This window comes from Phodopus roborovskii, unplaced genomic scaffold (assembly GCF_943737965.1).
Source record: "Phodopus roborovskii unplaced genomic scaffold, PHOROB, whole genome shotgun sequence".
In the NCBI taxonomy this organism is placed as follows: domain Eukaryota; kingdom Metazoa; phylum Chordata; class Mammalia; order Rodentia; family Cricetidae; genus Phodopus; species Phodopus roborovskii.
In genome coordinates, this window is record NW_026125166.1 from 99,025 (window position 1) to 111,536 (window position 12,512).

Here is a 12,512-nt window from a genome sequence, read left to right on the forward strand (position 1 = left end):
TTCTGTAAGAGGAATGGTGTCTTGACTAAATTATCACACACACACACACACACCACACACAGAGACACACATAGGCATGTGATTATTTTCTTGGGATAAGGGAATGGTGGTGTAAAAACTTCACTCAAATCAAAACGAGGTTGCAAAAATGACTTCCACGAATGCCTCTCAGGAAAACAATTGTATGAGGTTGCAGGATATACTCTGAAAGCCATTTGGAGGTGGGTGGGGTGAGACCCCAGGAGGGATAAGCGGGACTAACAACAGATGGTTGCTAAATGGCCTTCTAAAATGTGGTCAGAGCTGTTTCTGAGTGTGGTATGCAGGTGCAGCATAGTGCCAGTGACAAACACCCCCGACTCTTCATGCTGCCTCCATCCCTTCCTTTAAATAAACGTTGATCTAATATTGAAACAACAGAAGTTTGGAGGGGTGCAGAGTAATTTTTCTTCCTGATGTACACATATTTTCCTCTGGCCCTGAGCACCAACTCTCTAGGTCCTCCCCCACACACGCTGCTGCTGCTGCCTGTCACACTGAAGCTGCATCTGAAGGATCTCCCATGGATGGCTTCAAGGATAACTCACTTGGGAAGACATTGGAAGAGCTGATGCCCAACACCGTTAGAAGCCAAACAAGAACAATCTCTCCCCCATCCCTCCTCATGTCTTTTCTTCTTTGTGGTGTTAAGGGAATTTCACAATCTGGGCAAATACTCTATCCCTGAGGTTCGTGCCCAGCCCCAAACTCTCATCTTTGATAACACTTTAGGCTCCTAGTTCAGAAAATGGATGTACACTCAGATTGGGGTAAAGCAGGCCTGCGACCACCCTCGACTTGCTTGGTATATTGGTAAGAACCATTAAACAGGCCAGTGTGGTACTTAGCTGACATAGAACAAGAATCCTAGACTGATGCTCAGGAAAAATTTACTCTGAATTTACAGGTGTGGAGCTGGAAGAGAATGGAAAATGCTCATCCTAGAAGACTCCACTCTTATTTTAGGACTATGGAGAAAGGCACAGCTGCTGGAGACTGTGCAGTCCCTTAGAGTGAGAGTAGGAATGGAGCTAGGTTTCTCAACTCCCTTCCTCGGTCTGCTAGGAAAAACAGGTGTCTGTTGGTGGGACCACCTGATTTAGATGTTCAGCTAAAGGTGTCTTCCAGTTACAGGCATCAGGAGACAGTAGCTGGAGAAGAATGAATTTGAATGTTATCCACAAAATGTCTCCATAGCTTTGTGTGAGGCAATTTTGTTAGCACTGTTGGTGACACCACAGCCAGCAATACAACCTTCACAGAGCGACACAGAATAAACAAACACATGATAATCTGAAGTACTTACAACGGGTTATAATAGGGACCATGAAAGGGCCTGCAGGATCTCAAGGCTAGACAGACATGCTCCATCCATGTCTATAAGAGGACTCCAGCAATGAGTGACTGTCAGCCCAGTGAGTAGTTCTCAACAGCTACCACTATAGAGGCTCACTGTACTAGGTCAGATACTGTCTACTTGTTTACTCCCTAAGCTGGGAAAAGACTAAGTCAGTACTACAACCAAGACTGTTACTTCTGCAATCCAGGCTCAGGAGCAAGTCACATAGTTCATGCTCCAAAATCAGAAGACACACATAGCTTCTTAGAGATGCCACAGTAGTGTTAAACAGTTCTTTGTGATACAGGCCTCCCCTCCGCCATCCCAAACAATCTAGGTCTTAATGTTACTTTTCATGTCACTCCATCACTCTCTATTCCACCCTCCAGACGGTCACTGCTTCCCTATGGACACACACAAAATCAATCACGTCACATTACCCAATGCTAGCTGTGCTTATACAATAGAAGAAGTGCATGTTTTTATGAGCAGAGATTTTATTTTCCTATTCTGTTACCTCCCAGGGGAAATAGAAATACCTTCATTGGAGCTAGGCAGTGTGTGGTTTGGGAGCTGAACTGACAAAAGGGTGGGTCCATACCACACCCTATTTATTTTCTCTTCTGTGAAAGGATCTGAGCTATTTTGTTTCTTCCAAACCAAATCCTCTTACTCTTGAACAATGACCCAAGCTGTGAAATTTCCCAAACATCTGAAACCTGAGAAGTTGTGTCTGGGATCCATGAAGCTCATGGCTTCCAGATGGAGACTGGAAGAAGGAAGGGGCAGAGTGGAAGGAGGTGGGTGCAGGAAAGACGAGGGAAGCCTGAGCTCTGGATCACTCCTGACTTCCTTGGAGTTTGCCATCTGACAGTGTGCCAGGCCTGAGGAGAGACAGCAGTTGTCCCTCTGAGACTGTGCCAGTGATGATTAGGAAGGAAGTCATTGTGAAATTGCCTTTTTACGAGAGCAGTGATGGGGTTCAGTAGCACAATATAAAAGAATGCCTAAGGTTTGACTGTCACAAGGGGCATAAACACTCTAGATGAATTTTGTCATCACTCCACAGGTGGTGTATCTGCAGCCTCAAATGGTAGACCTGAGGGCCTTCATTCTTCTCACATGTCTTGTCCTCTTACCAGAGGTGAGGGAGGGCTTAGCAGCCAACTTTGAGTAAATAACAGGCAAGTATAGTTTCAACAAATGTGGGTTAGGTTATGTTTCAACAGAAATGCTTTTCTTGGGTCTATCTTCCAGGGTAAATGGGTTCGAATCTACCTGTTAACAAATAGAACTGGTTTAAGTATTGAAAAACATACCATTTCTTTTTCATTTTTCCTCTTTTCTTGTTGTTTTTGGATGCAGAGTCTTGTTTATGTGAACCCAGGCTGGGCATGATCTCAGAGTTAACCTCTGCCATCCTGTCTTCAATGAACTAGAAGATGTGACTGTCACTCATAGGTAGAAACTGAAGAAGAGAGTGGAACAGAGAAACTAGATGCCTTTAGGGCAGGGAATATACAGGACTTGGGTAATGGTGATTGAGATTGTTATTTAAGAGGAGTAAATTTTGATCTTTTGTATCACAATAGGTGACTGTAGCTTGCAACAATCTGCTGCCTGTTTCACAGGAGAAAATGTCTGCTTCTATTGCTATCAGTGGTTTATCATTTCTACCCCAAACCACCCTCCCCATGCTCTCACCACCATGACCACTTCTACTGTGTTTCTGGCCTCTTGGAATAAGCTAGTTTTGATTCTAGGATATAGCCTCTATCTGTATCTTCCTAAAGGTCTCTTAATGGGGGTGAAGGAAAAAAATTAGTAAGAAAAGTTACTTTCAGTTAATACACCTTGCTTCCATGTTATAACAACACAGCATGTAGCCAACAGTTGCATCCTTGAACTTAGTGTTCTCAAGACCGAGCAGAGCAGTCACCCCTTCTGAACCCTTGACCTGGGGCACAGGAGTGCTTTAAAGGGTCCTGATTTAGAGAGGCAAGCAAGTGAAGAGCTTCCTGCAGTGGCGTGCCTGCACAGCCATCTTACCCTGAGGTCTGAAGACACCACCTCTGTTATCTGAGTGGTGCCCAGAATTTATGGACTTCTTTGGAGTATATTATGAATCTGGGACTTGGGCCAGATATTTTCATTGGAAAAAAATGTGAGCAGTTTCCACCTCCCTCCTTTCCTATTGCTGACTGTATGGTTCTAAAATGAATTATGATTTAATCTTTTCTGCTAAAGGTATACAAAATGTTGCTTGTAAAGAAATAATGAAAACCATTTAAGTAAAAGGAAGATGGTTGATTGAGAATACTACAGTAAAAGACAAAACTCTGATCAATAAGCACAGCAAAAAGTTACAGAAAAATCCTTGCCTGTGCACCAAATGGAATGAAACCGATAAACACACTATTTCTACACACACTCAGAACAGTCCATGATTTTATAACCATGCAGTATTCACTGGACAGAAAGACAATTCCTCTTGAATGCTCCTGGATTTTTCTTTTCTTTCTTTTTTTTTTTTTAAATCTTTGTGTCATTAGATCAGGAACAGGTTACCTCAAAGTCCTTTAGATCCATGAGAAATGAATTGCTCTTCATTCCAGGGCTCAGAATATGTACTCCATTGGAATTAAAGGCAGCTACCCTTTGGATGATGGCTCCAACATAGATGAAATTCTCTAGTGAGGGAAAGAATAGTATCTAACTCCATGTTCACTTTGCTTCTGAATTTGTTCTCCTAGAAAAACCAACCACCAGTTTTCTAGGCTGACATTGTGTTGATGCTAAGGCTTATTCTTCTTACAGCAGAGTTGAAGTAGAAGTGAAGATCTGTTATTATAGGTTAATTTGTGTTCCACTCAATTTGCAGAGAGGGTCTAGCTTCTTTTTATTGTACTTCTGATTTTGTTATAATGACTATTGCCTAAAATAAATGGGCAATTGACAGGGGTTTAGGGATGCCTACGTGATTTTTATAATAGCAATATTTGTTGTTGCAGAATTTGACCTGTATTATGGCTATTAGCTTTATTCACCACATTGAAAACTTGGCACCTTCTATTGTTTGCTGCATTAAATGCAAAGCACTGCAGCATGAAAGTTACAAAGCTAAGAGAAAAAAACCTCTCTGAACACAAAAGACTCATGGGAAAATGAACCCTCAGGTAAGTGGCTTAGTGCATGTATATTTTGTTTAGCTAAATGTTCTGGATTGTATAGCCAGGAGTGAGTGAACATCAGTTTGATAGCCTGGCTATTGTCAAAGGTTTATTCCTTTTCATCCCAAACAGGTCTCTCTCTCTCTCTCTCTCTCTCCCATCTGTGTTACACACATCTAAAAATATTTACTGTATAAATACTTGCCTTTGTATGTGATGCTCAGTTAATATTTTGAATATGATACAATGAGATTCTTTTGGTACTAAATGTCTTTAAAGTGAGTTTTGGAGTTCCCTTGGTCCACTTGACATTTTGTCTTGTCTATTGTTGTCACTTTCTCCCTTCCTTAAATTTGGTGTTCCTGGAAGTCTATTCCCCTTTCTTAAATGCAATCTTCTGTAGATGTGGAAACTAGCTAAATATGTAGAATTGTGCAAGACATGAGAAGATGTTTGGCCTCTCTTGCATGCTTGCATTCTGGTATTTCCACTACTTTGGCTGCTTATTTCTTAGTTTTTAGTCATTTTTCAGTGGGTTGTACTTCTGTTAGGATTTTCCCAGTTGTCTCAATGACTCATTCTCAGACCATTTGTTTGGATTTTATGTTCAGGAACCATGAATAAATGAAATTATCAGATGGTAGCAACTGAAACCCCAAATGACATGAGGACTGTGATCCCTTTTTACATGACATGTGGCATATTGTGGCCACCTCAGACACAGAACTGTGAAACAGATAGCTTCGTTTGCCATCTCTTTCCAAGAACATGAAGCCGGACTACACCAAGCTGCTGGAGACATCTTCATGTTTACTATAGGCTCTGTGTTAGAGCTGGCTGACTCTGGAGATTCTAAGTCCATGGTCAAAGCTGCCCTGATACAGTCTCCTGGTGATTCCATTATTTATGCCCTTAAAATGAAGGCGGTAAAGCAAGTTTTCCTCCTTCCTAAAGTACAGCTCTGGGTCATAAGAGAATTGCAATGCAGTCTTTAGTCTTTCCCTTACTATGTTGTTTTCCAGACTGTACCAAGCAAGGGTTAGCAAAGACACAATTTATTTGCCCAAGACTGAACTGTATGGACAAAGTGCCAGGGGCAACGTGATGTTATCAATACCAGGTGGAGTCAGTATAGCCAGGAGTGAAGAGCGAACATCATAGTTTGATAGCCTGGCTATTTAAGTCATGGTTCTCTGCTTATTAAACTATACCTTGGTTACAGTACTTAAATGTCTAAATATGATCTCTGAGCAATACAATAAAAGATAGCTTTGAGAATTAAGTAAGGCAATGTGAAAAGCAACTAGGAGAGTCCCTGGCCCAGACAAAAAGTTAACAAAATAAATGCTTTAACACTGAAAATAGCAATATTTAATAAACAGTCATTCAGTGCAGCCATCGAATGACTTCTGTCGTGTTTCTCATTTATTTGCTGTAACATCATCCTCACTTATTCAAAGACTGGGGTCTGATTTTCTGTTGAGCATATGTCACTCTGGCACCTTGTGAAGACCAGGAGATATTCTAGACAAGGTGCAATTTCACTTTTTATGAGTCTAAAGGAAATGAGGCTACATGTAAGTGGAATCAAGAAATGATCAATTAAAAAAGCAGCTGTCTAAAGGAAAGATAATAAAATGAAAAGGACTGGGTAAACAGGATGCGGTATTGAGGTACTGGCACCAGGAAGCAGAGACGAAGACCTTCCAATATACTGTGGTTTGAAATGCTGGAGACTACCAAGTGTTACAGTGCCTGGCAAAGCCTCCCACCCAATGTCCAGCAGAGGAGGCGCCCTCAGCAACTGGGGAGGAAATAGGATGTAATGATTGCTTCAGGAGACAGTCTTCTGTCCTGGGCCTTTAACCCAGCTTGGCTTATTGGGTGACCTTGTGAAGACCAGGAGATATTCCAGACAAGATGCAATTTCACTTTTTTGATGAGTCTAAAGGAAATGAGGCTACATGAAAGTGGAATCAAGAAATGATCAATTAAAAAACCTTTTCCCAAAGTTCTCATAGTATCATGTAGAGTTAATGAAGACATATTTGATAGATAGAAATTAGAACAGGGTTCACAAACATACTTGCTGGTGGTATTTAGGGTTCTGAAACATTAAGTTTTATGATTTTGGGAAGGTTTGCATTTTCAGATCCATGTAGTTCTAGCATCTCTGATCTTCACATTTGGCTACTTAAGGCCTGAGTACATGATTCCAGGTTTCAAATCAACCTTTGGCCCTATGTTAGAAATCAGACTGAAGTGAGTTTACTTAACTCTCACCAAATCTATTCAAGTAGGTACCTTTAAAGTTCCACAGAGATGGCTTTGCCAGCTTAACTATAATTTACTCAAGGGCACTGGCTAGTTTTTATTTTTAAAGAACATTTGTCAAAAACTAAATTTTGAGCTTCCCTTTAGTCCATCAACGTTGTAAAGCACTGAGTGGTGTCTGACCCTTATAACCTACCCAACCCATGTATGTAATTTAATCTAATCTAGGCATTGTTCACTTGGCTTGGTTCTCTGTCTACCCTTTGCCAGCCTCCAGAGGTCTCCTAAGGCCCTTTAGGAAGTCAGGAGTAAACTAGGTCCCCACATCTAATAACACAAACACCACCATCTCCAGCATTGTCACAGATATATATATATATATAGTCATGAATATTTACACCTAACAGGGGCTTTGTGCACAACTCTGAAAGAAAAATGTTATTTCCAGTAATAGTTTATTGATTTCCAAATGCACAGGGGGCGCCAAGTCCGAACATCCTGGGATAGCAGTAAATCTCTCTTACAAAATAATTTACAGTATGAAAATGATGTACTGAAACATTAACTCAGATGTGTAATTCCCTTGAAAGACCAAGTGTTCCCTTGTTTAGTGTAAAGGGTAGAAGACTAAGGAGGGAATGTGACTGTGTACACGAAAACAGGCAGAAGACAATGGAGTTGTTGGTTCTACCCACTCATGCGATGTGGCCTGTCACTGTAAAAGACTGGTCAGGTTTAACTTCCATAAAGTATACATCAGTGGTCCCCTCAAAGTCACACCAAGTCCAGCACCGACTCTGGCAGTTTCTCTATCAGCGCACTTCCAAATATCTTCATCTTTTTGACTTTCCTGCTCTGACACTTGTTCTGGTATTTCTGGTGTGTTCTCAGCCTCACATGGTCATGTAAGGCCAAGTGATCCAAATGATCTCCTGTTTTCAGCTCCTAGGGCTCTTAGAATTCCTTAGGGTGGGGGCCTCAGAAACAATGCTGGGTAAAGGCAGGGTCAGTGAGATCTGCAGTCTCCCTGTGGGCTTGCTCCCTTAGGGCAGGGCTGGACTTGATTTAGATTGGGATTTTTGTCTTTAAAAAATAAACAAAAATTTAGATGTGCTCAACCCCCAGTAAACATGCAACCAATTTACTGAAAAGCTTGTACTGAACACTATAACATGAGAGCAGAATATAAGGAATCAGCAGGACATTTTCTCTGTGGGAGAAATGACTTCCTAGACTTTTGACTACTATAAGGTTATACATTCTGCAGCTGTACACTCAGACTCAAATGGAGTGACCAAAATGATCCAAGTCACCAAAATGACACCGCATCTAAATTCCCCATGAGATTAGACATAGTGGAAGGAGGTTAGGGTGCAATTTCCTTCCTGACTGTCACCTTGGCTTAGTGCTTTAAAAGTTGACACCTACCATTAGGAACTATTCTGGAACCCACACTCCAATTATCTGTTGACATTGTATGGAGTTAGAAGAAACCTTTGTGGTGGTATGTAAGATCACCAGGGTTGTTGTGAATCAACACTTAAATAATTAAACATTAAACACATAGTATGTGCATAAATCTCACTCTCATTTACACACACACACACACACACACACACACACACACACACACACACACCCCAGGGAGTCTAAAGTCAGTGATTTGAATTGGCACCTTCTCACAGAGTACAGAACATGATAGCTGGGTTTACTAAAATATAAAGATTTGTTTTTTCTATAGTGATGAAGCAGGAGATATTGAGGCTACTATCACCTTCACTAGGTCTGAAAACTTTACACTCTTCAAGGACAAACACACTTTTTTTTTTTTTTTTTTTTGTGGGGATGGCACTGAAAAGAAAAGGTCCCCAGCTTCTGGAAGGATACTCAAGTTAACAATGAGTACTTACAATATCTACTAAAGCAGAGGAGTAAGGATATCTTGATGTTTTTGAAAAATAGTTTATAATGTGAATAGGCATACTGTACTGGGGGAACTGAAAGCCTCTTTCTCTCTCTGAATCTGTAGGTGAGTCATGGTACAGGGCAGAGGGCTAACTGTAAGGGAGAGTTATGTTCAAAACTAGTTCCAGTGTTTCCTGGCAACTACAAGACAAGAGATTTGTCCTTGGGCACACCTACAGAGTGCCTGGCTCCTAGACTGTCCTCAGGTTACTTCCTTTTGCTGATTGTCAGAGCTGAGAAGCCAAACGCTTTTTGGAACTGTCCTGGATATAGTGGTATCAAATCAAAGAACAAATCCCTCTAAGCACTCAGAAACTCAACATTCAGAAGGCTGCTGGGACTTGCCATGGGTACCCAACTCATTTCTGGAGACATTCTTACCTGTGTGTTCCTGATTTATCCCTAGCAATTTGGGTCAACTCTGCTGTCCACAGTCAGTCAGGACACACACAACTCTTAACTCACAATGACCTCAAAGGCAAGAAGCTTCCTGATGATGTGGCCTAAGACAAAGCAGCAGTCCCAGCTCTGAGGAAGAAGTCTGCCCATTGAGAAAGCACCCTAGTTTTTACAATGATAAGCGCTGCCACAGGACCTGAGGGATCCGCAGAGCTGCTGTGCTGTGTTTAATGCTTTCCTGGTTAAAGTTTTATCAGGTGCTGGAAACTGCAGGAGCCCATAAAGCAAATCCAAATGCTTTCTAAGCAAAGGGGAAATGCTTTCCTTGAGGATCCCAGACAGATGATAATCTATAGAGACAACTTGGCAAATATTTTTATATTTCTGTTTGTAACCACTACATAAATGCTTGGATTCCCCAAATACTGATATAAAGTAATAGCATGATTAGGTGTGGAAAGCCAATGATCTGTCCATTGGTAATACAAGGTCAACATGTACAATGATTACTGGGGAAAGAACACAAGCTTCCAAATTCTGAAGTCTTTTCAATCTTCTGATTTTCTACATTCTTTCTAGAGTGGTTTTGGGCCTTCTTTTAGAATTTTTTTAAAAACAGAATATCATTGGAGGTTGTTAACTCAGGGTGTATTAAATTCTCCAATCTTTGTAGACAAATGGCAAAGTATCAAAATTGTCTAAGCCATATATCTATTAGCCACCAGTTTGGGAATATATATATCTTAAACTCCTCTCTGCCCTGATATCCTTATTTGTGTAGTGAGCTAGGATAATCCTAACCTAGAGCATCTAGGCTTGGCAGGTTCCTGGCTTCAAAAGAATTATCATTTTATAGCATGCACAGGATTGAACAATGATATAACTAAGTCTCCTACAGTAAGCACGTTGTTTCTGCCTCAGAACTATCCTGTACACACACATTAGCTACCCCTAGAGCTTTGTGCCAAGTACACAGGTTGTAGGCAAGCAGGCAGGCAGGAAAAGGGGGATATCCCCCAAGACAGACTCCTTGATCTGCCGCAGAGACCCTGGAAATCTAGACCTTGGTCAATAACAACCCCAAGGCTGCTTGGATACAGTTCAGGCAGAATCTCAATGTGAACATGGAAATACCCCACAAGCAGGAGAAGGAATACACGGCCCACTTGCAAACAAGAGTTACCTTCCAAATCTCCTATTTTATCTAACAGTTTAAGGACAGGAACATTCTCTTCTCTTAACTGCTTGTTCTATTAAATAATAAGATTATCCCCTGACTTCAAATCATTTGGTAAGAAAAACTCAGGTTTCAAGAAGATGTGGTGTACACATGTGAGCTTGTGGTTGGTATATCCCAGTATAGCACTGTGTCCTTGACCCTGAAAAGTGTGGGTGTAAGGAACGTGATCTAGGAATGGGAGAAGGCCAGGAAATCTAGCTCTGGGGCATGCCTGCTCATGCTACACAGGAGGGGAGAGCTGGGTGTGGGAGGGGAAGTGAAAGCCTGCTGCAGGGGCAGGGAGGGTTCCAATTATAGTAAATAGAGGGAATGTTTGCCGGCAGATAGTCCTGAATCCAGCTAGCCAGCGAGTGGCAAGGATTCTCCTCACAGTGTACTGAAGCCACAGTAGGCTAACCTGGGGGTGGAACTGGCAAATTTTACAGTGACTATTCCCACTGGTAATAAACATGCCAGCTTTCTATGTTGTGGCAGGCCTATTAACCCATATAGCTAGCCCAAGAATTTAGGTTTTTTTATCAGATGCGTTAGTGACCATTTTGGAAAATCTGGGCAATCTGAATTCTGAAACACTGATTTCAATTTTTAATCAGATTTCTTTGCTCCTTTCCCCTCACACTCCTTAAAGTCATTCCCTTCCTACCTCTTCAATCACTTTTTCCATTTCCACAGCACTGAATTATGAATCTGAAGTCCTAGATAACCTCACATACTAAAAATATCTTCTTTTCTAGCTCTGGACTCTCTCTTCAAGCCCATTTTCCACCCAGCTGCCCTAATGTCTTTCACAAAGGCAGAACTGGATTACGAGAGACTGTCTAATGAGTCAGTGTGGTCCTGCTTTCAGCTTCAGTACCAACAAAGTGGGTTTTCTGTTTGCAGATAAGGAAAAAAACTGACTTCCTTTCAAGGTATTCTAGAACCTTCCTAAGGAGTGAACTGATACTGTTTGTTGACTTGCACAATATTTCAGGGACTGGCTTTCCTGAGTAAGTCAGTTCAAAGTGGCCTTTGGGAAGTTGCCTGAAGAGCCTCCAAGCTGACCAAAGTAACTCTTCCTGTGACCTACCACACAAGAACAAGAAGCACACAGTCAGTATGCATAAAACTTGTTGTCCCTTGAAGACATGTGTGCCTGCTGTGGACCTGGGGACATATCCAGTGGAAGAAGTTTGTTGCCAGGCAGCTTTCACAGATATCAGAAGCCATTACATACACGCTGTCACATACACACAGGGAAGGGGTGTTTTCCACGAGGGATGGGAAGTCTTCATGTGTCCTCTTCTTCACTGGCACCACTACAAAAGAAAAAGAAAAACAGCTGAGTTCAGACATCAGTCACAGAAGGGAGGCAAAACAATAAATATACAGGTGAACAATCTCATGCTACTAATTGCCACAACTGAGCAGTAGTGCCTGACTTTCTTTGATTTTTGATTTCTACATTTAACTACAGTGATCATGAAAATTAAAAACTTACTATCTTAGGTTGTGAGAGGATCAAATAAGAACACATGCAAAATACACAGTACCCAATATACAGTGAGTAAAGGAGCAAGGGGCATCACCAGATTTAGAATTTTAATTAGCAAAATAAACTGCTAATAGAAATCCAAAGTTTGATTTCCTCCAGGTGTCAGGCCACCTATTATTAGGTCAACGTCAGCAAAACAAGAAGCAGCAATGAATGGTGCTCTGCACTGGGTGGAGCCAAGGTCTCACCCATGCTGCAGTCAGTTTTCAGGAAGTGCTCTGCCTTACAGGACACTGGGTCATTCTCTGTTCCTTCCTTCCTTGCCCTTACCACATTTATAGTTTGGTATTTATTCTCATTCCCCCTTCTACTGAAGCACATAGCACTAATACTATTTTACTAATGATTGCTATCTAGAAGTTGTATAATGAACACACAGAAGTGCTCAACAATGACTTCTAAAAAGAACAGAAAGGGTGGCAGGAATAGACAGGCTTGAAAAGAATAGTCACAGCCAGTACTGATGTAACCTAACCAGAGGACTCCAGTGTCAGTGTTTCAGAGACAAAACACAAATGTGCAGCCCCAAAGGCATGGCTACCACTTCAGATG

General features: G+C 41.5%; 1 long non-coding RNA gene across 1 annotated transcript in view; it reads right to left on the reverse strand.

Moving 5' to 3' along the window:
• Positions 1-11,518: 11,518 nt before the first annotated feature.
• LOC127226402 (uncharacterized) overlaps positions 11,519-12,512 on the reverse strand; it is a 47,619-nt gene continuing 46,625 nt past the window's right edge. Inside the window, exon 2 of the long non-coding RNA XR_007834878.1 lies at positions 11,519-11,724. This is a non-coding gene — a long non-coding RNA (uncharacterized LOC127226402). The remainder of the gene's footprint in view (positions 11,725-12,512) is intronic.